General features: G+C 35.3%; 1 long non-coding RNA gene across 2 annotated transcripts in view; it reads left to right on the top strand.

The window, feature by feature from the left end:
- The window catches only part of LOC127550149 (uncharacterized), a 73,051-nt gene that overhangs the window by 29,464 nt on the left and 16,345 nt on the right, over nucleotides 1–27,242 (top strand). The window contains exon 1 of one of the 2 annotated variants that reach the window (XR_007950782.1): nucleotides 10,385–11,442. The exons of the other annotated variant lie outside the window; for it this stretch is intronic. This is a non-coding gene — a long non-coding RNA (uncharacterized LOC127550149). Of the gene's footprint in view, nucleotides 1–10,384; nucleotides 11,443–27,242 lie in introns of those variants that run through there. 2 annotated transcript variants of the gene reach the window in all.

Raw genomic sequence — 27,242 nt, 5'->3', positions numbered from 1 at the left:
CAATAAGAGAAGAAAAAGAAATTAAAGGAATTAGAATAGGTAATGAAGAAACCAAATTATCCCTCTTTGCAGATAATATGATAGTATACTTAGAGAGCCCTAGAGATTCTACTAAAAAGCTATTAGAAATAATCCACAACTTTAACAAAGTTGCATTATACAAAATAAATCCACATAAATCATCAGCATTTTTATACATCACTAACAAAATCCAGCAGCAAGAGATACAGAGAGAAATTCCATTTAAAATAACTGTTGATAGTATAAAATATTTGGGAATCTATCTGACAAAGGAAAGCCAGGAAGTATATGAACCAAACATACAAAACACTTTCCACACAAATAAAGTCAGATCTAAACAACTGGAAAAATATTAAGTGCTCCTGGAGAAGCTGAGTGAATATAATAAAGATGACAATACTACTAAATTAATCTATTTATTTAGTGCTGTACCAATCAGACTCCCAAGAAACTATTTCAATGACTTAGGAAAATAACAACAAAATTCATCTGGAAGAAAAAAAAGTCAAGATTTTCAAGGGAATTAATTTTAAAAAATCAAATGAAAATGTCCTCGTTGTACCTGATCTAAAACTATATTATAAAGCTATGGTCACCAAAATTATTTGTATTGGCTAAGAAATAGACTAGTTGATCAGTGAAATAGGTTAGATTTACAGGACAAAATAGTCAATAACTATAGCAATCTAGTGTTTGACAAACCCCAAGACCCCAACTTTTGGGATAAGAATGCACTATTTGACAAAAACTTTGAGAAAATTGGAAATTAGTATGGCAGAAACTAGGAATTGACCCACACTTAATAGTATACACCCCGATAAGATCAAAATGGGTTCATGATCTAGGCATAAAGAATGAGATTATAAATAAATTAGAAGAACAAAGGATAGTTTATCTCTCAGACCTGTGGAAGAGGAAGGAATTTGTGACCAAAGAAGAACTAGAGATCATTATTGATCACACAATAGAAAATTTTGATTATATCAAATTAAAAAGCTTTTGAACAAACAAAACTAATGCAGATAAGATTAAAAGGGAAGCAATAAACTAGGAAAACATCTTTACAGTCAAAGGTTCTGATAAAGGCCTCATTTCCAAAATACATAGCGAATTGACTCTAATTTATAAGAAATCAGGCCATCCTTCAATTGATAAATGGTTAAAGAATATGAATAGACAATTTTCAGATGATGAAATTGAAACTATTTCTACTCATATGAAAGGGTGTTCCAAATCACTATTGATCAGAGAAATGAAAATTAAGACAACTCTGAGATACCATTACACACCTCTCAGATTGGCTAAGCTGGCAGAAAAAGATAATGATAAATGTTGAAGGGGATGCGGGAAAACTGGGACACTGATGCATTGTTGGTGGAGTTGTGAATGGATTCTACCATTCTGGAGAGCAATTTGGAACTATGCTCAGAGTTATCAAACTGTTCATACCCTTTGATCCAGCAGTGTTACTAGGCTTATATCCCAAAGAGATATTAAAGAAGGGAAAGGTACCCGTATGTGCAAAAATGTTTGTGGCAGCTCTCTTTGTAGTGGCCAGAAACTGGAAACTGAGTGGATGCCCATCAATTGGAGAATAGCTGAATAAATTATGGCATCTGAATGTTATGGAATATTATTGTTCTATAAGAAATGACCAGCAGGATGAATACAGAGAGGCTTGGAGAGACTTCCATGAACTGATATTAAGTGAAATGAGCAGAACCAGGAGATCATTATATACTTGAACAACAATACTGGAGGATTGAAGATCAATTCTGATGGAAGTGGCTATCTTCAACAAGGAGAGGATTCAAATCAGTTCTAATTGATCAGTAATGAACAGAACCGGCTACACTCAGTGAAAGAACACTGGAAAATGAGTGTGGACCACAATATATTATTGTTTGCTTGCATTTTTGTTTTTCTTCCCAGGTTATTTTTACCTTCTTTCTAAATCCAATTTTTCTTGTGTAACAAGATAACTGTATAAGTATGTATATATTTATTGTATTTAACACATACTTAACATGTTTAACATGCATGAGGCTGCCTGTCATCTAGGGGAAGGAGTGGAGGGAAGGAGAGGAAAAGTTGGAACAGAAGTTTTTGCAAGGGTCAATGTTGAAAAATTACCCATGCATATGTTTTGTCAATAAAAAGCTATAATAATAATAAAAAACCAAATCCATTAAGCAGGAGCTATCTAATATTAGAAATAGCAAGAAAGCCAATTTGAATGGATCATAAGCTACATGAAAAGGAATAATATGTAATAAGCCTTAAAAGCTAGGTTGGAAAAAGGTTATAAAAGGTTTTAAATGCTAAATAAAAAGACAATAGGGAATAACTGAATACTATTGAGCATGGGAGTAACATAGTCAAATATGTACTTTAGGATTATCTCCTTGGCAAGATAGATTGGAGAGTTGAGACTTGAGTCAGGGAGACTAATTAAGAGGTCATTGTTGGTCTGTTTTGGTCCTTTAATAAATCAATCCAATTCAATTTGAGTCCAAGAGCATCTTAAATTGAATTTACTTAGTACCTCACTTTTTTAAATCTCTTTTCCTTTCTTCTCTATTATAATTACATTAGATCACTGTTCTGAATGATTTAGTCAGTTGTTACATTAGTACTTGAAGGTTTTGGGGATTGTAATGTAATAAACTTTGTTAAGTTGTTTGGTGGCAATGAAGTCATATTGACATGACACGTACAGAAGAGGTTGATTCATTCAAAGAAAATGGATCAGTTCTTTTTCTTAAAAAAAAAAAAAAAAAGATCAATCAGTTGGAGAGTTTTGACATCATGTAGACAAAACTACAAAACTGCCAGCTGGGTTCATTTAAAAAAATTGGTAATTATTCCATGTGTATATATTCATATGAGTAATATAATATCTGATATAATATTTTATTTTAATATTTTATTATTATATTATTTATGTATTATATGATATAATATTTTAAAGTCCAAAACATCCTACATATTTCAAACAAGCCCAATGGGATAGATTATTTTATTTTTGTTTGTTTAGATGTGTAATTCACTCATTAGGGAATTTCTAGTGTGGAAATTCCCTTTATTAAATTGTAATCAGCAACTTGTCTGCACCTTATAGTCACAGGGAATTTATTTAGGGCACTGAGATATTAAGCAACTTGTCAATGGTCAGATTACTAGTGTCTGTGAAGAGCAGAACTTGAACATAGAACTTTCTGTTTCTAAGGCTTACTTTAACATACTAGAATATCATAAACATCCTAGAGAGAAACTTACCAGAAAAACCAATTAGGAGGGAATACCAATCAGAGAGTATTCTACTTTTTTGAGGTAGATATTATGGATATTATTATCTCCATTTTACAGATGGAGTAATTGAGACTATGAAGTTAGGTGATTTGCTTGTAGTTTCACAACTAATAAAATATCAGGTGGGATTTGAATCCATATTTAACTCCAAGTATAGAGATTTATTTAATTCACTAGATGTATCAGGATGCTTTCAATACTTCTACCTTAAAGTGTATTTGGGAAATATAATGGAATAAATAAAAACACAATAGAACATAGATAATGTTAATAAGTAATTTTCTAGATGAATATGTTGTCCATAGGGATTCTTATATGTTTCTATTTAAATATGACATGACTGTACCACATGATGTTCCCTCTCGAGGCTGTGGGTCTAAATTGAACTTTGTCATAATATTCTCCATTATTTTGTACAGTTTATTTTATGAGAAAACTCAGCTTCTATTTTGTCTAGAATTGATCTCTTTCCCTTTCTTGCTCCATTCTTTTCTTCATCTTTCATCAGGTCATTAATTATCAAGTGGCTGCAGCTGGGCTGTGTGTGGGGGCAGATCCAACTTGGATATGGCTCCTGAGTAGTGACTATTTTTCTTCTGGTTTCTTCAAATGCAAAGATGATCAATCCATGATCCAGCAGCGGGTGGCACAGGGGTTCCAGGGTACACTTGCTGTTCTCATCTTTTTCTCCATAGATACAGGATGTGATTTACCCTATCTCCAAGTAACATGGTTTGTTTGTAAGGGTCAAGGTAGTGGGAAATCTGCCTTCTGAAGAATATCATCTCCTTGATGAATAGGCAATTATAGGATTTGCCTTGCTTTAAACCACTTTCTGAATTATTCTGATATTTAAAAAGGCAGAGCCACATATAGGAAGCAGAATGTTTTTTAGACTAGATTTCTAATTTCTGTCATAGATGGAAGCTCCTGGTGAAGAAGTTCCCTCTAATGATACCAATCAGCACCTGTCTTGCAACTAATAGTTTAAGAGAGGACTTTGGGGCATAGAGAAAATGACTTTTCTAGGGACAGGGTCAGTTTGTGTCAGAGGATGCACTTGAACCTAGGGTGTTTTTTTGGTTGTTGTTCTCAAGCAGGTCTCTATCTGCTAAGTAACACTGTCTTTGATCTAAAATATCAAAAATCTCACTGTGAGTATCAGAATCATAGAAAGCTAGGAAGAGTCTCAGAGATCACTGAATACATCATTTATCTTTTTATGGATGGACTAGAGGGACTTGAGTCAGGGAGACCAATGAGGAGGCCATTATGAGTCTTTTTGGTCTTCAAGACTCAGAGTGGGCAAGAGACTCATTGAAAGTTTTGCAGATTACACCTCAGAGGCAGAATTGGAACGAAAACTCATATTGCCCCCCTTAACTTTCAGTTTGGGGTGATTTTTTTCAAAACTTCATCACCATCAGGTAGCTTTTTCTTGGTGGGTAAATCACTATACCTACGGAGCCAGGTGGTACAATGAATAAAGTGCTGGGCCTGGAGTCAGGAAAATCTCTTCTTGGGTTCAAATCTAGCCTCAGACACTTATTGTGGCCTGGGTAAGTCACCTAACTTTGTTTGCCTCAGTTTCCTTATCTGTAAAATGAGATAGAGAAGGAAATGGCAAACCATTTTAGTATCACTGCCAAGAAAACCCCAAATGGGGTCACAAAAAAATAGGATACAACTGAAATGACTGAAGAAACATGTCACTATACATACAGACACATACCCAGAGGCTCTGCCTACATGTTCTTCCTTTATCCATTTTATTTATTTTTCCTTTTTAAACATTTGGTAATCTAAAGTTATAAATTTTTTGCATCATAGTGAGTTCTCAATATGCTTCCAATTCCACTGAACACCTGCCTTCTAACAAAACTAAAGTTCCCAACATGTGTATTTTGTTTTATATAAGACATTTCTTTCTATCATTAACCTCACTGGGGTACATGCTTAGTAATTAATCTGTTTAATTAGCTGGTTGTTACCTCAGTGTACTTAGCAGGAGTCTTCTCCCCTTGGTTATGAGCAAGTTGGAAGATATTTCTTGAAGGAGTTATTGATCCCAGTGGCCAGAAGATTCTATACTGAAGTTACATTCAACTCAATTCGACAAAAATTTATTAAGGCTACATAAGTGTAGCACACCCAGGTCTACAAAGACAAGAATAAAATATTATTTCCCCTCAAGGAATTTACATTATATTGGAATGTCATATATGAGGAACACAGAATATATACCAGTTTAGCTGGAATTGTAGGAAGAATAGTGTGTATAGATTGAAAAGAACTTTAAAAGATAAAAAGACAAGTTGTATTCTATTTTAGAAATAAGGGGGAGTCACTGGAGTTTTTTGAAGGCTGGAGTAGAGTTCAGTTCTCTGATTAATCTCAACTTTACCAACTCCCATAATTGAGAGACCATAATATTTGAGAATACTTTAACATGAGAGGTCCCTCAAGTTTGAGACATTGGAACTGGGTGGATGAGAACTCTATGAACTAAATTCTCAACTCCTTAGGAAAGTAAGAAGAAGAATGTCCTGGACGTTGGTAAATGAGATAACTTTACTATAGATGGATGGAGAATTTCAAAGGAAGGGAGGTTCCTGAATCATAGTGGCCGAGGAGAAGTCTGTAAATAGTACTGGGGAACATGGAATAAGCCAGGTGCTTCTTCTGGCCCCATCTATCATAAGGTCTGAGAGGAGTAGCCAGTCTAGAGATAATGACAAGAAAAGAGGAAGCCTACATTCAAATCCTGCCTCTGATGAATATTGACTCTATGACTCTAGGCAAATCCTTTTGTCTCTAAGTATTCCAGGGAGCTTTCTAGGACCATGAATTGTGGAACAGTTGCCAACATACATTGATGGAGGGGACTTCTTTAGGGGGAACTCTCTACACTAACGAAATCATAGGAACAGATTACCTTCCCACCCCCAAAAGATAAGATAAAAGGGAGATCAGAAAAGTTGTGCTGAATTAGTGTAGTGACAGCAACCAGGGAAAGTAGTTCTCACTTCAGAAAAACAGTGACTCTGAATCACAGGGATTAGGGGAGCAGGAGGTAGGAATTTGCTAAGCCATGCCAAGGACATCCATCAAGAATGGAGAGCTTGTTGACTAACTTGTGCCTTTGGCAAGATGCTGCTAATTGTCAATCCAAGAGTTGAACAAACTAGTTTTATAATCTGCAAAAACATGCAGATTGATGTTTACTTGGGGTGGGGGGGAGCAGAGGGATCAGAAAAATAGAATTGGGACAGAAGCCTTCTGAAAACTGATCAACAGGAAAGAAAGGAGAAAGTTGGTCACAAGAGCAATCTATAAGAATGAGAAAGGGCTAACAATCTCCAGCAGACATGAAAGGCAAAGGGAATCTTAAAGTTTCTTTCTAGTATAGACTAGTAATTGCACAAAATGAAGGCTGATGTCTCTATTAGAATGGAAGGTAAAAGAGATTTAGGAGCATTTATTCTAGTTTATTATGTCTAGTTTACTAGAAGAATGGAGTTTTCCTTGGGGGAAAAATAGAAAAAAGACTTCAAGGTGAAAGTAAAAAAAGCAAAGGATCTAAAGAGAGAAAGAGACCTTGTCTGTAATAGGAAGGTGCAAGAAAATGACAAAGGGGAGGAAATGGAGAAGTGTTACTTAATACTTATTTTTAGGTAAAAGGTCAGAGGCTCTTCCGATAGTCAGCCAATTAGTCAGTCATTACTTATTATGTGCCAAAACTGTGTTAAGCATTTGGAATATAAAGAAAAGTAAAAATCAGTTTCTGACCTCAAGGAATAAACATTCTAATGGGGAAGGCAACATGTAAATAACCAGGAGCATAGAAAATTTATACAGAGTAAATGAAGGCAATTTAGGAGGGGAAGAAGGCATTAGCAGCTGAGAGGACTAGGAGAAAGAAAGGCTTCCTGTAGAATGTGGCATTTGAGCTGAGTCCTGAAGGAAGCAGAGAAACTAAAAATAGGAGGTGGGGGAGCAGAACATTCTAAGCATGTGGAATGGCCCATCCAAAAACACATAGATGGCATTTGAACATAGGACAGTGTAGCTGGATTGTAGAGTTTATGGGGAGGAGGAATAATGTATAAGAAGTCTGAAGTAGTAGGAAAAGCTCAGATTATAAAGAGCATTAAACGGTGACCTGAAGAGTTTACATTTAGTTTTGGAGGCAATAGGGAGCTGTTGGAACTCATGGAGCAGAAAGGATGACATGGTCAGATCTATACTTTAGATAAATCATTTTTTTTTTTACTTCTGTAAAGAAAGTTTTATAGTTGAGTTTAAATTTAAATCCAATATGAGTCTTAGTAGGTTAACTTTCAGATATTTTATTTATTCTGTTTTTGCTCTGAATGAAATTTTTCTTTATATCGCTTCCTCATGGATTTTGTTAGTAATATATAGAATTCCCAATAACTTTGTAGTTTTATTTTATATCTTCCTAATTGTCTGAAGTTAGTTGTTTTAAAACCATGTTAAGGATGGATTAAATAACAGATAATGAATTAAAAATACCAAAAAAGTGTATGATCTTATAAGAACAGTGTCAGGAATATTAAGTCTAAGGGACTGAAGTTGGTGGTGAGAACTAAACATAAAAAGTCAGGTTTCTTCCACTATGTGTGAAAAGAGGGGTATCAAAACAGGGAAAGGACTTGTTGCTTGGGGTGAAAGGGTAAGGATAGCAGGCATGAACAAATTTAGACTTAATGCAAAGAAAAACTTTTAACAATCAGAGCTATCATAAAGTGGAATAAGTTGCTTTAGAGGAAGTGGATATTCTCTCTAGCAAGGCCTTCAAGCAAATGTTAGATGACCATTTATGCATTATAATGTAGAAGAGTTACTCAGTTGGACTAAGTAGACACTGAGGCTATTTTCAATTCTGAAATTGTATGATTCGGTGATATGCAGCTTTTGTTTTTGCCTCTGTCTCTCTGTCTCTCTCTGTGTCTCTATCTGTCTACCCTGTTCCATTTCTTTCTTTCTTTCTTCATTTTTTCTTTCTTTCTTTCTTTCTTTCTTTCTTTCTTTCTTTCTTTCTTTCTTTCTTTCTTTCTTTCTCTCTCTCTCTCTCTCTCTCTTCTCTCTCTCTCTCTCTCTCTCTCTCTCTCTCTCTCTCTCTCTCTCTCTCTCTCCCCTTCCCCTCCCCCTGGTCTCTCTCCCTCTTTCTCTCTTTCTCTCTCTCTCCCCCCTCTCTCCTGCCCCGCCCCTTCCACTCTCTCTCTCTCTCTTTCTCTCTCTCTTTTTCTTTCTTTAAACAAGAACTTTTGGGCCAAAAAAGGAAAGAATAGAAATTGTTAGTAGGAAGTAAAAATATAAATCAACAAAAAATTATTAAAGAACACCTAGCTCCTTTTACTGATTTTGTTACTAGGCTCAAGTGCATTAAATACCATCTTGAAAGGACTGGTGGATGTGATTATTGAACTAAGGATTTCTGAAAGCTCATGCAAAAGAGGAGTACAACTAAATTGGCTAAGGGCAAATGTCTGGATTTTCAAAATAGAGAAGATAAAGTAGTCTGCAAACCATAGACCAGTGAGCTTCAACTTAATCAAATAGTAAATTGAATTTTAAAAATTAAATATCATTAAAACATTTGGCAGAAATATTTAATACTCATGAAACATTATTTTAAAATAAGCTTTAAAATATTATTAAAGGATTAGGTAGTATATAGAAAAGGAAGTAAGATCACCAAGATTCATCATAATTTCATCAAAAAACAGATTATACCTGTCTAACCTATATTTCTTTTCTGGCTGTAGTTACTAGATAAGTAGATCAAGGAAATGATGTAGATGTTAGCAAAAGAAAATGACCAAGTTTTTCATGCTATTCTTCTTGACAAGATGGAGAAGTGTAAGATAAAGAATAATATAGTTAAGTGAACTTGAAACTCTATAAATGTCAGAATCCAAAGAGCTAAATCCAAAGAATCCAATAGCTAAAATTAAAAAAAACAAAAAAAACAAACAAAAAAACAAAACAGAAAGATTTGTGGTTCAACGAACTAACTCCTTCTACCAGAGTCATGTGATCATTCATATGTTACTTAGCACATGAGCCTTAAGAAATTATCTGAGACAAAATGACTTTAAGTAATTTGCCTAGGATCACATTGCCAACAAATGAGGGAGGCAGAATTTTAACTCAGGCCTTCCAGACTTAAAACCTAGGGCTTTACTATGCCAGGCTGCCTTTGTAAAAATTATAACAATAATAAAAAATCATTAATAATTTAATATTAACTTGGAAGGAAGTTTCTATTAGAGTATACTAAAGATATATTATTATGCTGTTCACTATTTTTATCAATGACAAATGCATGAATTATATGTTGATTAAATATGTAGATGGCAAAGGGATAGAGAAATAGTTATTATATTGAATAGTAGGATAAAGCTAGATCATTGGGTTTAATCTAGTAAGATTAAATTTTATTGGAATAAATACAAATTTTTATACATAGATTCAGAAAATCATCCTCATTATGAAATCTGAAAGACATAGCTAAATAATATGTCTAATTGTAGATGTAGTGTAATCACCAAAAAATATTATAAAATTTTATGCATTTGAGAGATATAAGATCCTAGACTGGTAAGGTAAAAGTTCTACTATACTTTGTCTTGATCTGATTATATTTGGAGTATTTATTTTGCTCTGTTTTGGGCACCATATTTTCAGGAGGACATTTATAAGCTAGAGAGTATCCAGAGGAAGGAAACCAGAATGATAAGGAGCCTCAGAATCATATCCTATGAAACTGAATTGAAAGAACTGAGGATTTTTAGTTTGGAGAAGAAAAGACTTAGTCTTAGAGGGACTAGACAGATATCTTGAGTTACATGGAAGGTTGTTTTGTGGAAAAAGGATTGGGTTTGTTCTACTTTGCTCTAGAGGTCAGATTTAGGAAAAATGGTAGAAGTGTGTTGTGCATATGCCATTTTGGGGAGGAATGTTGAGTCAATTGTTAATCAGAACATGATTAGATCTGTAGACAGATTTCAGAAGCTCCTTGAAACAGCAACAGCAATAACAAACATATATTAATTTTTTTACTCACCTCTAACTTCAAGTTAACATTTCTCCCAATTTTGAATTAAAAAGAAAACTATTCTGTGTAGGGGTCCACAGGCTTCATTAGACTTTAAGGAGTTTCATGATACACAAAAATTAAGCCTCCCAATGGATTCCATGGAATTTCCCATGGAAAATGAATACTAGCACACTGAAAAGTATTAAACTAATACCCATGGAGTAGAGAATCTATTACTACTGATCGATTTGCAGCTGCAAAGAACCCCAGAAATTATCTAGTCAATGCCTTTATTTTACCTTATTTTTCCCCAACCTCCTTTTTTTTTGACAAATAAGGAAACTGAGGCCCAAGGTCATAGAAGTAGAAAATAGTAGAGATATGAGGAAAAGCCAAATCCTTTGATTCTAAACCCAGCACTTTCTACTGCCTCCCAAGAGCTTTGTGAGCAATAGATGCTTTTTAAAAAAAAAAAAGTTGGAAATTCAAAAGCTTTTCATCTCAGATTATTAAATGAAAAAAACAAAAAAGATGAAGCAGGTCAGGAATTTAGCATTTTGATTTTAGTGCCAATAACCACTCAGACCAGGGTTAGAGAGCAATTTGTTTTTTACTCTGTTTGCCACTGGACTGATTTTACCCCCACAGTGTAATCTTATTTTGCTGCTGTTGCAAAGGACTAAATAAATTCATTCTTTGTTCTCTGAGGAGACAAACACTCTTACCTTCTTTTTATCATTACAGTATTATGTACTTTTAGCCTGAACATGCTTTCATGGAAAAAAGGGGAGTGCACCCAAAGGCAGACAGATCTTGCACATGCTCCAAAGAAAATATTGTCCTCTGTTGTGAGCTGCTTCTTCAAACTGCCAAAATTCTTTGAAAACCCCGAAATGATCTTTTTTTCCTTATTCCAGGCAGAATGAATAATTATCCAGGAGGTCTTTCAAAAACATTGACCTACTCATGTGGAGGCAACCTATTAACCTGACCAGTTTTGTTTTGTACCTTAAGACACAGAAAATTAAATGACCTGAATGAAGGTGAGCCATTCATTTCACACTTAGATGTTATCTTACTCATTCTTGAACAGCTGTACTTTGTAGCTAGTTGTTTTTTTTCCCTTTAAACTAGATTTGAGAACAAAGGTATAAAATTGGACTCTATCCATGAAGCTTTGCTCCTCTCCATTAAGAACACAAAGGGAATCTGAGATTAGCAGCAATCTGCCCAACTCCCATAATGTTGCAATAATGACTTGGAGTATCTTTTAAAAGCCATTAGTAAATCCTAGCAGGCCAGTGGAGCTTGTTGGTAATTGTCATTCACATTTGTCAATGTTTCTTTCTTTCCTTCTGCCTCTGGGTAGCTGATAACAGCAAGTGGTATTTGGTGGGGAATGAAGGGCCTAAGATGATTGGGCAAGGTTTGGATGAGGGGAGATGAGAAAAATTTTGGAGGGAGAGATAGACAGCCAGACAGGCAGAGAGAGAGACAGAGACAGAGACAGAGACACAGAGAGACAGAGAGAGAGAGAGACACAGAGAGAGAGACAGACAGACAGAGAGAGAGAGAGAGAGAGAGAGAAAGAGAGAGAGAGAGACAGAGAGACAGACAGAGACAGAGACAGAGAGAAAGAGAGAGAAACAGAGAGAGACAGAGAGAGAGAGAGAGAAAAGAGAGAGAGAGAGACAGAGAGACAGACAGAGACAGAGACAGAGAGAAAGAGAGAGAAACAGAGAGAGACAGAGAGAGAGAGAGAAAAAGAGAGAGAGACAGAGAGAGAGAGAGAGACAGACAGACAGACAGAGATAGAGAGAGAGAGAGAGAGAGAGAGAGAGAGAGAAGAGAGAGAGAGAGCATGCTGCAGCTGATTCATTGCAGGCTTCAGGCCAGAGTCATGGGAAGTATATCCAAACACTTGTGTAAAGTGTTTGCTTGACAGGGAATAAAGGACACCCTGTAAATGTGACAGTTCTTAGTCCTTAGAGGGAAGCAGCTGCAAACATGACATGTAGTCAGGTGCACCAATGAAGAATTTGTTTTCAGAACTACAATTGATTCATGTTATACAAGTCCCTGTCACCCCCAATAACTTCTGAAAGAATATAATGATGGGAGATCAAATGCTAAGGGTAGGGAGGAGCCATTCTTTTCCACCCTTAACTTTTTGTTCACTCTTACTTCCAAGAAATCATATCAGGGACAACCTCTCTGCTATGTAGTTCAGGGATTACACTGTACAATACCACACAATATAATTTCCTCTGTTCAGGGTTTAGACTTAGAGTGGCTGATGCTTTAAATTCATGGAAATGGCTGGATTGCTGGCAGCCACTTAGTTCTCACTTCTCCAAGATTCAACAACTTCTCTTTGAGCCTTAGGATGATTTCCTATCATGCAATGAGACCTTCTTATCTGGGTATTCCATCAGAATTTTTAAAAGGGGGAGAAAAGAAACTTTTTTTTCTCATTAAAGGGGTCTTCAATACACATGCTTGCATTTATGGCCAATGAAAGGATTGGACCAAGTGATCTATAAGGTTCCTTCCATTTCTATGTTTCTATAATTTTAAACTATGAGGCAGTTAAATGGTAAAGCATATAGAGCACTGGAACTGGAATCAGAAAAACATGAGATCAAATCAAATACTAGGTGTGAGATGCTAGGCAAGTCACTTGCTTCTGTATTAATTTCCTCAACTGTAGCAGGGGGATAATAATAGCACCTATCTCACTAGACTGTTGTAAGGATCAAATAAAATCATATTTGTAAAGTACTCAGCACAATTTCTAGTCTATAGTAGGCACTTAATAAATATTTATTCCATTCCCACCTTACATTACCCCTGCCATGATAAATATTTGTTGAAGCTTTGGCATTATCTTTGGTCCCTGATATGCAATCTGTTCTCAAGTTTTTTTCCCTACGTTCTTTTCTTTTCTTCCTCTACAGTCTTTCTTTTGGTGACCTCATCAGCTCTTAGAGGTTTAACCATTGTCTCCCCTTAAGTTTAGTTCTACATCACCAATTGTCTATTAGACATTTTTAGCTATATGTCCCATAGAAATCTCAAACTTACCATGTTCAAAACTGAAAATTTTTTTTGAACTTCCCTCTGCTCACTCTTCTAAGCTTCCCCATTCCTTTTGAAGACACTACCACTATTCTAGGGCAGCTTAGGTGGTATAGTGGATAGAATGCTGTGCTTGGAGTCAGGAAGTCATTGAGTAGTTTTTCAGTTGGTTCTGACTCGTTATGGAACTATTTATTTTGTGGGATTTTTTTAGTTTGTTTTTTAGTTTGCCATTTCCTCTTTTTTTGGCCATTTTTAGTTTGTTTTTTAGTTTGCCATTTCCCTCCTATAACATGGAACGAGCACCAGTCAAGGTATTAGGAGATCTGAAGTTTATTCTTGATTCTGTCACTGACCAAGGACAAATCACTTTATCTTCTTAGTTTTTTCACCTTTAAAATGATGGCATTGGATATAATGGTCTGAAATTGGGGTCCACATTGCTGATTTCACCATCTTTCTTCCTCTTTAAAAAATTCTTTGTTATAAAGGATAGCTCTTTGGGAGGAAGGAGAGGGGGAAAAAGGGATTGAGGGGAAAACAAATATGATATAAAAATGAGATATCAATAAAAGTCTTTTTGAAAAAAGGGAACAAAATGAATGCATGTTGATTGATTCAAAGGCTCTCAATAAGTGTTTGATGCCTAAGATGTGAAAAGATTTACAAAAGTTAAATATGCTTTATAATTACATTATCATTTCCATGAGTGTCTGTTCTATTTTCTTAATAAGAATTCATGAGAGAGTATTATTATAATTCCTTTCCTGCTGTTAGTCCTGTTTCTGAAATATTTGAGCCTCAAGAATGAAGTTCAGATCTTGGATACTGTGGAGCATTATAGGCTGACATGTAGAAAAAACTGACAGTTTCTTGAAGCATCTGAAATATATTCATCAAGAGACTGAGGAATTGTGGGGATCGGTTACTTCTGTTTTTCCAGATAAGCATTAAACATTAAAATGCTGCAGGTCTCTGATACTACACACAGGAATGATGGATCATAGTGAATACTTCACAACTCCTAAGTGGGGAAATGAGGTAGCTATGGCATTGTAGCAGAACTGGAAGAGCACTGGCCAAGGCAGTAGGGGCAGCAGTGGTGGAGAATATCTGGCCCGCAGGCTGTGTAAAGTAAGAAATAATTTTCTAAGGCAATCTCTGTAACCTCCCATATGGAGGTGACCTTGGACAAGTCACTTGAAAGAATAAACCAAAAACCCTTCACTTATCAAGTGTTAACTATGCATCGGGCATCTACTAAGTGCTGGAAATACAAAATAAAAAGCAAAACAATCCCTATATTTAAGAAATTTTTATTTTATGCAAATTAAGACAACTTTGAGGTACCATTTACACCTCTCACATTGGCTAAGATGACAAGAAAAGATAATGATAAATGAGAGGTTTTTGAAAAACTGGGACTCTAATGCATTGTTGGTGGGTGGAGTTGTGAACTGATCCAACCATTTTGGAGAACAATTTAAAACTATGCTCAAAGGGTTATCAAACTGTTCATACTCTTTGATCCTAAGTATCTCTACCGGACCTATTTTTCAAAGAGAATAGAAAAAAGGAAAAAGGACCCACATGTGCAAAAAATGTTTATAGCAGCCCTTTATATAGTGGCAAGGAACTGGAAACTGAGTGGATGCTGTTAGTTGGGAATAGTTGAATAAATTATAGCATATGAATGTTATGGAATATTATTGTTCTATAAAAAAAGGATCAGCAAGATGATTTCAGAAAGGTTTGGACAGGCTTACATGAACTGATGATAAGTGAAGTGAGTAGAATCAAGAGAACATTGTACACGGCAATAAGAAGATTATGTGATCAATTTTGATGTACATGATTCTTTTTTTTTTTTTTTTTTTTTAACAATAAGGTGATTCAGGCCAATTCCAATAGATTTGTGATGGAGAGAGTCATCTACACCCAGAGAGAGGACTATAGGGACTGAATGTAGACCACAAAATAGTATTTTTTACCTTTGCTATTGTTGTTTGTTTGCTTGTTTTTTTTTTCTTTCTCTTTTTTTTCTTTTTTGATTTGATTTTTTTTTTTTTGGTGCAGCATGATAAATGTGGAAATATGTATAGAAGAATTACGCATTTAACTTATGTATTATTTGCTGTCGAAGTGAGAGGGAAGATGGGGAAGTAGGGACAAAAATTGGAACACAAGATTTTGCAGGGGTGAATATTGAAAATTATCTTTGCATGTATTTGGAAAAATTAAAAGCTATTGTTGTAAAAAAAAGTTATATTTTATTACAGGGAGATAACATATATAAGAAAATGCTTATCAAAGAAAATTTTCTTGTTTTAGGTCCAAATTATCTCAACTATGAAATAAGAGTTGTACTACTGTTCCTTTTTATAACTCCCCACAGAAATCTATTGGCTTAGTTGGACTCCCTGCAAGATAATTTTTTTTCCTTGAGAGTGATGAGTGAGAACTGATTTAGGAAGAGGAGGAATTGCTGTCCTTGGAGAAGCAACATGTTCCTCAGTGCAGATCAGTTAAGATATATAAAGCATCATCAGCTCTAGAGGCTGGCGCCAAATTAGTAGCTTGGAAGAGCTTTCCATGGAGACCTGGGATTTGGAGAAATTGCCAGAGATAAAGGTTGGGCTCCAGGTACAAGCTTTTTAGGACATGGATAAAGATAGAGTTGTTTCTGCGTTTTTCTTTTTCATTAGTCTGGGCGTATTTATAAGATACATTTCTTTCTGTATCTGCTTTGATGGTTCTTAGGGATCAAGAGAGTAAAGGACTGTGAGATGACAACCCAGAACAGAGAAATACCTTTTGTATAAAGGAAAGATTGAGAGTTCTTGTGAAAAGAATTATACTGGATTCTTTAGACCCACTTCCAGAGGAAGCTAATCCAGACATGACAATCAGAGAATGCTGGGTACTTTACTTACAGAGAGATATAAAAACAAGCAAACATGACATCAAGATCTACTCATAAAGCATCACTTTCTTTAACCATTTGCTTTCTTGTCAGGTAGTTTATTTTTTTCCTTCCTGTCATAGAATTATTTTCCTTTGTGCAAAATATGAAAGAATATGTGTATATGTATGAGAGTGTGTATGTGTATTTGTTCCATTAGAATGAAATTATAGGATTCAAGTGTTCCCTTATTTCAGTTTTATTCAACTCTCTGTGACTCCATTTTAGGGTTTTCTTGACAAAGAGACTGAAATGGTTCGCCATTTCCTTCTCCAGCCCATTTTTACAGATGAGGAAACTGAAGCAAACAGGGTTAAATGACTTGTCCAGGATCATACAACTAGTAGGCATCTGAGACCAGATTTGAACTCCTGTTTCCAAGCCCAGTACTCTATGCACTACACCACCTAGCTACCACAGGATTCAGTTAGTCAAAACTAAAACAGGTCTTCAGTAAATGGAAATTATTCTGACTTCATGGACCAAGGGAAGAGTATTAAGGGAATGGCTGTGTGTACAGCAAATGTATATATGAAAGAACGATTTCATTTGATGTAGTTGGAAAGACTATAAAGCCTAGAATAAAAACATCCTTTAAGGTCCCTGATCTAGACTTCTTTCTACCCCATTCAACAATGACAGAGAAGCCACAATTCTGAAAAAGTTACATGTATTGCACTATTCCTTGGAGTGGAGAATCACTCAGTTCTGCCACTAGCAATTTGTGTAAATTTGAGGAGGTTGCTTTCCTCTCTGGGTTTTCGTTTTGATATCAATAAAAAGAGAATTGGACCAGATCTCTAAAGTATTTTCTAGATGTAACATTGCTTCTCCTCAAGCCAACCTTACCATCCTCCCTTTCACTTCTAACAGGGGATCTCCCCAAATGCTTTACAGATGTTTAGAACATCCACGATGGACTTCTTCTTTTCCCCAACTATATATAGCAAATCACTTCAATAAGGTGGATGAGGTTGCTCTTCTCTATGTTAACAACAACTTTTCTATTTGGGCCTTCCTTCCCCATCTTCTGTGAATTTGTTCCTTTGATCAGTGTCTCCTTATCTCCCTGCTTTTTCCTAACTGCCTTCAAACATCCCCCCAACTCCTTTATCTTAAAACCCCCCCTTCATTTGATCACATCATCCTATAGCACTTATTCATTTCACAATCAAACATGTAGAAAAAGCTGTCTAGACTAGTTGTCTCCATTTTCTCATCTCATACTCACTTCTTAACCCATTACAATCTGAATTCTGACCTTATCACTCAAGTGAAACTATATATTTCCAAGGTTACCAATGATCTACTAGTCAATGAATATAATGGTCTCTTCTCAGTCTTAATGCTTCTTGATCTTTCTGCAACATTTGATATTACTGACCCTTCTCTTAAAACATTTTCTCCCCCTAAGTTGTCATTACTTTCTCTTTCTACTTGTATGACCACTTTTCATTCTCTTTTTCAGTATTATCACACTTGTCTGTTGCCCTATGTTGCCCTATGGATGGACTGCAGGGTTCGGTCTTGTATCTTTTTCCTTTTTCTTGGTGATCTCATCAACTCTCACAAGTTCATTAACCCCTTTATGCAGATAACTTCCAGAATTATAAACTAGCCTTAATTTATCTCATAAGCTGCTTCATAGACATCTCCAAATGTATGCTTGATAGGCACCTGAAACTCTATGCATCTAAAACAGAACTCATTATCTTTGCTTCACTAATTCTCCCTGTCTCCTCACTTCTTAATGTCTTTTGAGGACTCCATCATCCTTCTAGGCAGCAAAGTTCACAAATTTAGAGTCATCTTTGACTCTAAATTTCTTCATTTCTTATGTTTGATAAGTTGCCAAGTCTTAATGATTCAGTCTCCACAGTATATATATCAAATTCATCCTGTTCTCTCCATTAACATGGTGAGGACCCAGGTCAAACAGTCACCACTTCTTTTCTGAGCTATTACAATCACTTCCTAATTTGTCTTTCTGCCCTCAAGTCTTTTCACCTTCTCCAATACATCCTCCTCAGAATTGCCAAACTGAGATTCCTAAAACAGTCTGATTGTCATTTCTATGATCAAGAAATTCTGGTGACTTCTTCTTGTCCCTGAGAGGAAATGAAAATTCTTCTATCTTTTTAAATTCTTTACAATCCGACTCCAGATTACTTTTCTGGACGTGTACATTATTCTTTCCCACACTACACTCCAATCAAAATACCTTACTAACTCTTTCCAGTGCTTGAAAATCCATCTCTGTCCCCCATGCCCATAAGATTCTTTTTCCCCATCTCTCTCTCTTAGAATTGTTCATTTCCTTGAAAGCTCAGTCCAAGTCTCACATTCTAAATAAGGTCTTTCCTGTCTCAGATTCAAGGGCCCTCTCTCCAGAAATCACTTTGTATATTTATAGTGTAGATATGTACATATATTTGTATTTCTAAATTTATAATGTACATTATTATTTTATATAATAGAGATAGCTAGGTAGCTCAGACCCAGAATCAGGAGGATTGGAGTTCAGATACTTTCTCAGATACTTACCACCTGTGTGATCCTGGATGAATCACTTAATCTCTGTTTAACTCAATTTTATCATATATGAAATGGGAGTAATAATAGCACCTATATCCCAGGTTTGTTGTGAGGATAAAATGAGACTCTATTTGTAAAGTACTTCACAAACCTCAAAGCACTATATAAATGCTAGCTACTGTTGTATATATTTAATATTTAATTTTCAAAGTTACATTATGAAAGTAAATTGAGCTCTGGGGGTCCATTTAGACAATGCAGAGCTAGGGGGACATTAGCTTGTTAGGTTTCATTTTTTAATTTACTATTTAATACAAAGAGCAAGGGAAGAAGTGGTAGAAAGAAGGTATCCAAAAGAAATGGAGAAGCAGGTTTTAAAAAATTAATGAGGAAAAGAAGAGTCTATTTTATTTCAAAATTTTGTCTGAATTAGCCCAAACATTTGAGTCCTAAAATAATATATAGGTGTATATTTATTTATATATTCATATGTACTTTTTTTTTTACAACTTTTGTCATCTGTTAAGTTGTTGATACAAATCATTACGTTAATGAAATTATAATGACTATATTCCCTTATTGATACCAAGTTTTTCATCATGCTTTTCTTAACCATGCTTCTACTATGAGTATGATAAAAGGAGAAAATTACTGGACAGAGTCAGGAGATCTGAGTTCTATCCAATATCGACTCTGCCACCAACTTGTATGACTTTGGGCAAGTCACTTCTGAGGATATCTTGAATAAGTCATCTTTCTGAGCCTAAGTTTTCTGACCCTTAAAATGGAAATGGAAGGGTAAGATGGAGTGAAAAGTACTGATGTACTTGATGATCTCTTTAAGTCCCTATCCAGGGCAAAAATGTTTTGGTTCTTATTTTTCTTATTGAACAAATCTATATTTATTTCAAAATCCAGATTTTAAATGATTTTTAGATAGAGCTTCAGAAAGTTTTGAAAAAAGGATGATAATGATTTCCTTAGCCAGATACTTTATCGTTATCTTACCAACATTCTTATTGATACTAACCAATGGCAAAATTCTAGAATGTATTATTAAACAAATGGCTTGTGAGAATGTTGAAAAGGAAATGGTGATCAATTGGATTAAGCCTCATGCATTTTTCTCAAAGCAAACCAGCCTGCTCTCTTTCTCTTTGGTTCTGGGCCTGGATCATTTTTCATCTGCCTTGTCTGTCCGTAATATAAGTTCTAATGAACTGGTTCTATGGGTTTTCTACCCAGTTGTACACAATCATTTGGAGAGAAGTATTCTTTCAACTTGGATTTTGTCTGTTTGGGTATTGTGGCCAAACTATTTTGAACGATTATTGTCTTCCCAGTGATTTTCACCAGTTAAAACTTCCTTCACAAATTATTGAATCCCTAGAGTTTAGTACCGTCACATCAGAGTGCTTAATAAAAACTTGTTTACTTGTTGACTTGAATGGAAGAGTTCAGACAAAGATGGGATGCCCCTTTATGTTTGATATTCTAATTATGAAATGAAATGGGAAAAATCATAACTTAAACCATCAGCTTCAGAGAAAGGTGAATATTATGAAACATACTACAAATCCCCTGCATCTCCCAGAGATGACACAAAAACTTCCATATCTATCTTCTTTCCAATTAGAAATAGAAAATAACTGCTTGAAAGAAAGGTCAAGAGTGCTTGGGAGTGGCCACACTGCTGCAATTTTTCAGTTGGTAATTTTTTATTTAGTTGTTTCATCAGAACTTTCCCATATAATTATGTACTGGACTGGGGCTTTGTTGAGAGGTCACTATGATTTATGGAACTGTAATTACATCAGGATAATCTAGAGATCTTAAAAATGATATGAAAAGGAAAAAGTACTTTATGGAATCCAGAATTATTAGAATCCAGAGGTGGAAAAACTGATTCATAAATGCCAGGTCTATCCTAAATAACTAAAGAATTAGCAGTTTAGACACAGAAAATTGCTGGTACCCTGGAGCCCCCATTAAAATAGCCCCTGAGATAGTATCTAAAAGAGACATTTGTAATTTCATCTCTACTGGAACTTCTTTCTTCAGATCATAACTCATTGACAACATAGTAGGTTGTCTTAGAGAATGTATGAGACTCAGGAGGATAAAGAACTTGTTCATGCTTACATAACTAGTAATTATTGGAGGACTGATTTGACCCTTTGAAGCCCCTGACCCTATACCTACTTTCCATCTAACTTCCAAAGAAGAGGGGAGGAAGGGCGGAGAAGGAAACATTTATTAAGCATCTAATTAGGGCAAAGCACTTATTAAATATTCTCATTTGATATTCACAACAACTTTTAAAATATCATTTTATTTCTCCAAATACATGTAATAATTGTTTTCAACATTCACCTTTGCAAAATTTTGTGTTCCAAATTTTTCTCCCTCTTGTCCCCCCTCCTCCATCACCAAGACAACAAGCATTCTGATATAGGTTAAATGTGTTCACAACAACTTTTAAAAGTAGATCATATTACATCCTCCCCCCATTTTACAGTGGAGAAAATTGATGTTGAAAGAGATTAAATAACTTGTCCAGGATCACACAGGTAGTAATGTCCAGCATAGATTTGAACTCAGGACTTCTTAACTCCAGGCTTTCTACCAATGCACCATAGAGCTGCTTCAAAGAGGAACATCAATTTCAAGCTGACATTTTCTGGAGATAGTTTTTATCCTACTGGCTGGCATACTGAAATAGTCTGCAAATCTCCTAATGAGGCTGCCAAATAAGGCTTTTCTTGGTTTCACAGTCTATCAATGCTCTTTTTTCCTACCTCAAGCATCTGAATTCTTTTAGAATGGAGCTGTAATTTATCGCATTGCTCTAGATTATGTAAATTCCCACAATTTTGCAAATTATATAAAAAAGTTATTTTCCTGCCTTTCTCAGTCTTCTACCCAGACATCTTCATCCCAGCAGTCTTTTCACCATCTGCTTTGCCCCTCTTTTATCTTCCCCACCAAACAAAACACCTCTGAAAGTTCATGCAGAAATTCCTGAAGATTGATCATGTTTGATGTGAGTTGTTTAGCTCAAAAAATTGGCTTTGTGAACTTATGAATTGAGTCAAAGGGCATATTCATTTCTCTCTCTAAAAAGTCAGCTGGCTGAACTCAATCATTCACATGTCATTTAGTTACACATGGATAGCACACTACCTGCTAAAAGTGTGACTTTTTTTGACCAGTGTTTCTACAGATTCTTTCATTTCTTTCACTTAGAAAATCACGGACATCTTGATAGTGTGGTGGGAGCAAAAGCTTCAGAAGTTCCAATCTTTGCTCTGATTTTAGACAAGGGAGTTAAGAATGTGTGATCTTGCCAGGGAGATTATTTGTGGATCCTTAGGTAATATTCACGAGCATGTTGGCATCTCTATCTAGTAAAGGGCAGATAATAATGAAATATAATGCTTATATTAAGGATCTTTTTTCTGAGAGTTACATCCAGGACATGGAAAGTTTGTTCATTAAATAATTCATCTATCTATTCAGTCAATAAATATTTACTGACTGTCTTTCACCATATTCCTCCTTGAGATGTTACAAATAAGTCAATATACTAAATTAGTATTACCCACAACTGACCCATCATTTTGTCTGGCAGAGAAATCAAGTGCTTTGCTGGTTTTCCCAGTGATTTTCATCAGTTAAAACTTTCTTCAAAATTGTTAAAGCCCTAGAGGTGAGTACATTATCAGTCACATCAGAGGTGCTTAATAAAAGCTTGCTTAAAGACATTCTCCAGTTGGTAAATGGTCAAAGAATATGAACAGATAATTTTCAGATGAAGAAATTAAAACCATTTCTAGTAATATTAAAAATACTCTGAATCACTCTTGATCAGAGAAATGCAAATTAAGATAACTCTGAGGTACGACTATATACATCTCAGATTGGCTAAGATGACAAGAAAAGATTATGATAAATGTTGGAGGAGATGTGTCTGGGACACTAATACATTGTTGGTAGAATTGCGAACTGATCCAACCATTCTGGAAATCCATCCAATTTAGAACTATATCCAGCAGTATCTTTATTAGGCTTGTATCCCAAAGAGATACAAAAGGGGAAAGGACCCACATACTCAAAAATGTTTGTTGCAGTCCTTTTTGCAGTAGCAAGGAACTGGAAACTGACTGGATGCTCATCAATTGGGGAATGGCTAAATAAGTTATGGAATATGAATGTTATGGAATATTATTGTTCTATAAGAAACAATCAACAGGATGATTTCAGAGAGGCCTGGAAATTCTTACATGAACTGATCCTAAGCGAAGTGAGTAGAACCAAGAGAACATTGCACAAAACAATAAGATTACTCAATGATCAATTCTGATGGACATGGCTCCTTTTAACACTGAGGTGATTCAGGCCATATAGACTTGTTCTATAGAACAATAGTTTTAATAGATTTGTGATGGAGAGAAACATCTGCACCCAGAGAGATGACTATGGGGACTGAGTGTGGATCACAACATGGTATTTTCATCTTTTTTGATGTTGCTTGTTTTTTTTTTTTTTCTTTCTCATTTTTTTCCCCTTTTGATCTGTTTTTCTTGTGCATCATGATAACTGTAGAAATTTTATAGAAGAATTGTACATATTTAACATATGTTGGATTACTTGCTATTTAGGGGAAATGGTATGAAGAAGGAAGGGAGAAAAATTTGGAACACAAGGTTTTTTAAGGGTGAATGTTGAAAACTATCTTTGCATGTATTTTGAAAATAAAAAGCTATTATTTAAAAAAATAAAAAAGCAGTTGATTCAGTTGGAAAAAAAAAAAAGCTTGTTCTGAAAGAGAGAGAAGGCTGAATAAATCTGATACCTCTCCTCAAGGAGATTATAATCTAGGAGGAGCCATAGGCATATTTGCTATGACTTGAATGAATATGTAGACTATGTCACCAATGCTCAGTTATTTATAAATCAAAATTTTAGGATTAATTCTTTTTATATTTCCCCTTTATTATGTTTTTTTTTAATCATCTATGGAGTTGATCTATTTTAACATCACCAGGGAGAATGGATCAGGGCAAAATTGCACTAAGCAATTTTTTCCCCTGACAACTCTTTCAACATTTATATTTCAGGGCAGCTAGAAAGCACAGTAGATAGAACGAATACCAGCCTCCTGAAGTCAGGAGGCCCAGAGTTCAAATGTGACCCTAGATAGTTAACATTTTCTAGCTGTGTGACTCTGGGCAAGTCACTTAACCCCAATTGCCTCACCAAAACCAAAACCAAAACATTTGTATCTCAACAAAATCAAATTTAAATGACCAACAAAAATAGCCTTAAAAAGGAATAGAATTGAGGCAGCTAGATGGCACAGTGCATAGAGCAGCATCCCTGAAGTCAGGAGGACATGAGTTCAAATCTGGCCTCAGATACTTACCACTTCCTAGCTGTGTGACCCTGGGCAAGTCACTTAACCCCAATTGCCTCAGGGAAAAAAAAAAAAAGGAATAGAACCATAGAATTCTAGGCTTCTGGGAAATTTACTCTTAGTCCAAACCCTGGCAATGGTTTAACTCCCTCTAGAGCAAACACACTGAATTATTGACCAATTTCTGCTCAAATACATCTAGTATTGGAGAGGACTCATCACCTCACAAGACAGCTCATTTCATTTCTGGAAAATTCCCTTTCTTATAGATTTTATTCAAGATGTTAAATGAAACAACATTTATAATAGTAGAACTGATGTTAGTGATTTTCGAAAGACTTTGAGAGAAGGGAGAAGAGATGTTGCACTGGAGAAAGGTGGATACTCTTTTTTTTAAAAGGAAGATATTGGATTCAGCAATTTACAGGCTAACTCCTGGCAAAATTCAAGAACATAATATTTATTAACCATCCTCCTTGGAGGCAGAATCCGTATTTTATGTTTCTTTATTTACTTTTCCTTTTTTAAGTGCATCCTCAGCCCTTAACAAAGTGCCTGACACTTGCTAAGTACTTCAGAAATGCTTAATGAGCAATGAACCTCATTTCTTTTTTCAGTAGAGTTACTAGAATGGTATACCAAAGGAATGCTACAGACACAGTATGCCTGAATTTCAGCAAAACATTTGACAAAAGTTCTAGACATGAGATAGAGAAATATGGGTTAAATGAGAATATGATTATATAGATTCAAAATTGGATGAATTCCTGGATGAAAAAAGTCAGGTCAATATCAACCTAGAAGGATGTATAGCATTCTTTGAATCTATCCTTATTCCTGTACTATTTAACATTTTTATTAGTGACTCATTTGAAGTAAAAAGTTCCATAATTCCCAGATTTGCAGATGACTAGAAGCTAGGAAGATAATTCATTGAATGACAACGTCTGGATCGAAGAAGAAGAAGAAGAAGAAGAAGAACTCAACAAACTAGATCAATGGGCTAAATCAAATTAATTTAATAGGGGTTAGTATTAAGTCCCCTTCCTGTGTTAAAAAGAAAATCTATCACGCAAATTCAGGATGAGGAAGGTAGGGCTGGTTGACAGATCTTATGAAAAAGATCAAAGGATTTTATAGGATTAGAAACTCCCATGTGGGAGTTTATAGCTGCCTAAAAAAACCCCACCTAATTCAATCTCGGGCTAAATAAGTATAGGAAGGTGATAGTCCTCTGATACTCTGTTTCTCAGACCTTTTCTGGAATTTTGTGTTAAGTTTTGGGTGTCACATTTTAGGAAAGACTTTGACAAATGGAAATACACTCTAGATTTTCAAAGAGCAGATTTCAAAGGGTTCAGAAAGTATATTGGTAGAATGCTATGCTCTAAATTTCTATAGGAGAAATCAACCTTACAGGGATGGTGAGTTCTCAAGGAAGAAATTCTGAGAAACAAGAGAAACAATTACAATAAAAAGGAAAAGAATGTAGAAACAAATATAGATTTAGAAGAAACTGATCGACTAACTTAAGTATCCCCCTCCCCCCACTTCAAATGAAAGATCAGAGCAAGAAGAGGTAATGGATGAGGAATACAAATCTTGGCAAGGTTCTGAAAAAATAAAGTCAAGTTCATAGTAAGCCAATGTTGATGAAGAAATCTGATAGCATTTAAAAAGCAGTTTAAAAAAAACTAAATTGGGAGGGAAAATGAGAATCAATGAATGGATAGGACCTATGTTTGAGGGGTAAATGAGACTATGATAAGTAATGACAGAGAAAGCAGAATTTAAAGGTAGCAAGCTAGAGTGAAGATGGTAGAGTAAGAATTAATTTTTTGCCTATCTTTCCCAAAATACCTCCTTCATAACAATCTAAAAAATGTACCAAATTGAATAATGATCAGAAAAGTAAAGAAAAAATTACAATGAATCATTTTTCCAATCCAGGGCAGCTTAAGAAGACAGAAAAATGTGCAGATATTAAGGTAGGATCTGGCCATGAATGGGCAAGGAAATGGTGGCAGTTGCAACTGGGAGCATTCTGGTATTCAGAGGGGAAAAAAAAAGAGAATTGAGACAGAACATCAAGACAATAAGCACCTGGGCATAAAGGGATCCCAGAATATTCCTGAACTAGTGTTGGGTGCAGGAACTGGTGCCATCTGTCTTCTCTGTTACTCATTATCTAGTTCTGTGGCATGGATCCAGGATGGAGAAGAGCAGTTTTGAGGAAATGTTCAATCTAACTTGAGTTTTAATAAGTTTCCAGAAAACATAGTTGAAAGGCTCTCAGCCCAGGAGCAAAAATGGGGAAATTTTAGTCTTTAGGCTAACTTCTAAACCTTCAGTGGAATCAATAGGGTAGAAGACCAAAATCAAAAGGGAGTCATCAGTTGTCATTAACAACCTTCAGAGCCTTCCCGTGAGCTAACAGTGACCGAATCCAGTAGCAGTAGTCTATTGAATCTCAATCATGAATAAGCTAATAGACCCAAACCTGGATCTGCAAAACTCAGACTAGCAGGTCAGTATACAGCTTCTCAGATCACACCATTCTGGGAGTACTAAAAATGTGCAAGCTTGAAGCACAAAAACAGCAGAAGGACAAAAAAGTACCAAAACTTAGATGAGATGTTCCCTCTCACCCCTACTTCCCAGAAGTTCACATGATTTGGCATTAACAGAAAGCCCAAAGTAAAGAAATAGTTTGGAAGAAGGATGAAATAAATAAAATAATATTACCTCAAAGAGCTGTTATAGTAACAGGGAAACCCTAGTCAGAATTATAGAAAAATGATTTTAAATGATTTTAAACTTCTATAAGCAAAACCTCACAAAAATGCAGATTG

Source organism: Antechinus flavipes, chromosome 2 (assembly GCF_016432865.1).
Source record: "Antechinus flavipes isolate AdamAnt ecotype Samford, QLD, Australia chromosome 2, AdamAnt_v2, whole genome shotgun sequence".
Classification (NCBI taxonomy): domain Eukaryota; kingdom Metazoa; phylum Chordata; class Mammalia; order Dasyuromorphia; family Dasyuridae; genus Antechinus; species Antechinus flavipes.
The sequence above is the reverse complement of the archived record's forward strand: the minus strand, read 5'-3'. Positions and strand labels throughout refer to the sequence as shown.